We start from the raw sequence: 4,510 nt of genomic DNA, 5'->3' as shown, positions 1-4,510 counted from the left end.
ATATCATCGTCTCTAATCAAACTAAAGCATCGTCACTCATCAAACTATAGCATCGTCTCTCATCAAACTATAGCACCGTCTCTCATCAAACTATAGCATCGTCTCTCATCAAACTATAGCATCGTCTCTCATCAAACTATAGCATCGTCTCTCATCAAACTATAGCATCGTCTCTAATCAAACTATAGAATCGTCTCTCATCAAACTATAGCATCGTCACTCATCAAACTATAGCACCGTCTCTCGTCAAACTATAGCATCGTCTCTAATCAAACTATAGCACCGTCTCTCATCAAACTATAGCACCGTCTCTTATCAAGGTAAAGAAGCGTCACTCATCAAACCTATAGCATCGTCCCTCGTCAAACTACAGCACCGTCTCTCATCAAACTATAGCATCGTCCCTCGTCAAACTACAGCATCGTCTCTAATCAAACTATAGAATCGTCTCTCATCAAACTATAGCATCGTCTTTCGTCAAACTATAGAACCGTCTCTCATCAAACTATAGCATCGTCACTCGTCAAACTATAGCACCGTCACTCATCAAACTAAAGCATCGTCTTTCATCAAACTATAGCACCGTCTTTCATCAAACTATAGCACCGTCTCTCATCAAACTATAGCATCGTCTCTCATCAAACTATTGCATGGTCTTTCATCAAACTATAGAACCGTCTCTCATCAAACTATAGCATCGTCACTCGTCAAACTATATCATCGTCTCTAATCAAACTAAAGCATCGTCACTCATCAAACTAAAGCATCGTCTCTCGTCAAACTATAATATCGTCTCTCATCTAACTATAGCATCGTCTCTCATCAAACTATAGCATCGTCTTTCATCAAATTAAAGCATCGTCTTTCATCAAACTATAGCACCGTCTCTCATCAAACTATAGCACCGTCTCTCATCAAACTATTGCATGGTCTTTCATCAAACTATAGAACCGTCTCTCATCAAACTATAGCATCGTCACTCGTCAAACTATATCATCGTCTCTAATCAAACTAAAGCATCGTCACTCATCAAACTATAGCATCGTCTCTCATCAAACTATAGCATCGTCTCTCATCAAACTATAGCATCGTCTCTCAACAAACTACAGCATCGTCTCTCATCAAACTAAAGCATCGTCTTTCATCAAACTATAGCATCGTCTTTCATCAAACTATAACATCGTCTTTCATCAAACTATAGCATCGTCTTTCATCAAACTATAGCATCGTCACTCATCAAACTATAGCATCGTCACTCATCAAACTATAGCATCGTCTCTCATCAAACTATGGCATCGTCACTCATCAAACTATAGCATAGTCTTTCCAATGTCTTCACAAGCACGAAATTTATCATTTCTCTCCTCGCACCATTCCAATTTCTCGCTAGTTCTAAATGTATAATGTTATGTAGCGCATCCAGGGCCAGATTGAGGATACCAATAATATAGCACGTTCTGAAATGTCCAAGGATACCGTTTTAATAGCGCATCAGTGACTGTCCTAAGCCATGGATACCAATCATAGATAGTACATCCGGGATCCGTCCTATATACCCGTGCTACCAATTGTATAGCTCATCCGGTACCAGTCATTGGCGCATTATACCAGTTATCTAGCTAGAGCATCCGAGACCAGTCCTAGATCTAGGATAACAATCTCACAGAGCACATGAGACCAGTCTAGAACCCACGATATAGTTTTAGAGCGCACCTAGGGCCTGTCTTAGGCCCAATATACCAATTGAATAGCGCACACACGACCTGTCGTAAGCCAAATACAAAAATGTATACAAATTATAGAGCGCATCTAGGACTTGACCAGGCCCAGTATACCAATTATTGAGCTATCTTGGACCTGTCCTAATCTCAATATACCAATTATACAACGCATCCAGGACCTATCCTACGCCCAATATGCTAGTTTTATGGCGCACCCAGGACCTATCCTAAGCCAAATATACAAATTATAGAGCGCATCTAGGACATGACCAGGCTCAATTTACCAATTATATAGCGCATCCAGGACCTGTCCTATGTCCAATATACCAATTTTATAGCGCACCTGGCCAGGCCCAGTATACCAATTATATAGCGCATTCAGTATCTGTCCTTGGCCCAATCAGGGACGTTCGTGAATATGTAGCACAACCGACATTCTGACGATCAAAGCAGCACTTCAATGTATGTCCGGTAACGCGTTCATTGTTTACAGGGCTGGCGCTGACCGTTTTAAATCTCATTTAGACGTGTATTGTTAACCAATATATTATAGTAATTACCGGATTGTAAAAAATGGATACCACAGGTTTAGATTTCGTATGACGCAATATATGTTTTGAGACCTTATTCGAAAACCACGTGGTGTTTTAATGTAAGATGATATTAATTAGTTTGGGGTAACGGGTTATGTATGTAAGCCTGCTTGACACTTGGTCGTACCTGTGACATCAAAGGAAGCCGGCTGATTAGGAAACTAACTCGGATCAACAGTTATACGGAGCGTGATCCGATCAGAATGTTAGTTTGTCAGTTTGATTTCCGGTACTTGCGTGCCCATCCCTGAGACCTTATTTCTCTTTGTGGTCAAATGGCCACAGCACAAGCAATCAGGGTTCAATATTTGCAAAACATGTATTGTTCTTCTCTCTTAAAAATGCAGTAAATTTATGATCTTTTTTAAGTTCAACACTAAATACTTTTGACTAGAATCATTGTAATGTCTTATTGAAGCCAGTTGATACCGACTGGCGCTGTTTTCCCCCGCGGTATTATATGATAAAAGGTCAGTCATTAAAACATGTGCACCTGTACAGCTTATCACATTTCACCACGTAAACTTGTGTTTCCACCAGCTGTGCATCTGATTAAGACATGATGAGCAGCTAATTGTTCCCGATGAATTATTGGTGTGAAGCAGAAGCGATGGAATGTCTGATTACTATGGGGATTCCGATGACTTCTCGCACGTGAAACTGTAATAGATTAAAGTTAACTACGTCACGTGCTCCTCTATAAAACCGTATCATCGTCAAAGAGACGATCCTACCAGTGTTACTTGTGTTACAGCTTTTCCGTCCACAACGGTAATTAGTGTGACATAATCGGACTGTTGTTTACATGCTGTGTACTTTAACAGACAAAGACTATCATCAGGTATCCAACAATAAGACAGGAAGGAGGTTAGGGCGACTTATCTAATCGCTTCTGATTGGCTAATATGTCAATGAAACAAGTAGGTTAACGAGATGTGGTCTTAGGCCTTTCTCATGACCATTTAGCACACTGACAGGAAGGAATACCTAACTAGTCAAAGATAGCACCTGTTTAATTCTCGTAAAATGCTGATATACCAAGGACGTTCCGTAACACAGAGAATCCCGGACAGCTCCGCGATAACAACATAACAGGGCAGGTTTTGATTTCTCATTAAATGGAATGAAGCTAAGTTTGTATCCTCCGGGTTCGTTAAGTACATGTACCATGAAACAACATCAGTATCAGGGTGACCTCCCCTCTTATCGCCTTACGTAATGTTCGCTGATAGCTGACAGTGGGGTATGGAGAACGTGAAACAAGAATGGATAGGTGTCAATAGCTAATATTCTACCCCGTGTAATTGTTCAGACTAGCTTAAACATGCAAATATACATCACTAATAAGCAGCGTAACAAGTGCAATTCTCTATTACCCCTGATCACCGATACCAACGTGTCTCCATTCTTATCTATAGTCGTATTCGGTCTGTCATACAATGTAACTTCCGACCGAGTAATGGTACTTCCGGTTAACCTCTCCGCATCACATTTGGAATACCTCTGGAGTAAACCTGGAAACATAGGTGTTTATATATGAGCAATACCTCCCATAAAACAGCACTGTACGTGTTTATGTCTGCATTAATGGTGAGCCGTATCCGGTGAATTATTACCCATATCGGTGAAGTATATATATATCGGTTAGATTATCTTACTCCTGTATTGATAGGTCTCTTCATGAAATTTTGAAACAATAACATTAAAGCCAAGCTTCAGGTCAAGGTACAAAAGTCTACCGAGAAAAGTTAGGACCGTAAAACGGAACGTTAAAGAGAACAATTCAAGTTTGTTATTTTGAAAATGCCATCAGGATAGCAGCTAGCTAACAGCGCTTTACATTCTGACGAGCACGCGGGTCAAATCGCCTCAGTACTGTAAATATTTACCTTGTGTGATAGCCGACACACTTAAACCCCCTTGTTTCCCCACTTGAGCCGTGACTTATGACAATACGAACGATAACTTTACGTCTGGTTTTCTTTAAAACAATGGCTTTTATGTTGGAATCGCTAACATTACCAAGATTTCTAATCAATGAACAATTTATCAGATTCCACGAGCGTTTGGTATTGCTATGCCACATATGGTTTGGTATGTTACATTTTTGCAATAATTTTGCTCCATATGTTCATGAACATTCCCTTTAGAATTCGATACATACTCACAGCGTACTCTAAACAAGATGCTCAACCA

The sequence above is a fragment of the Pecten maximus genome, chromosome 5 (genome assembly GCF_902652985.1).
Source record: "Pecten maximus chromosome 5, xPecMax1.1, whole genome shotgun sequence".
NCBI classification, from domain to species: domain Eukaryota; kingdom Metazoa; phylum Mollusca; class Bivalvia; order Pectinida; family Pectinidae; genus Pecten; species Pecten maximus.
This window is presented reverse-complemented; position numbering follows the sequence as displayed.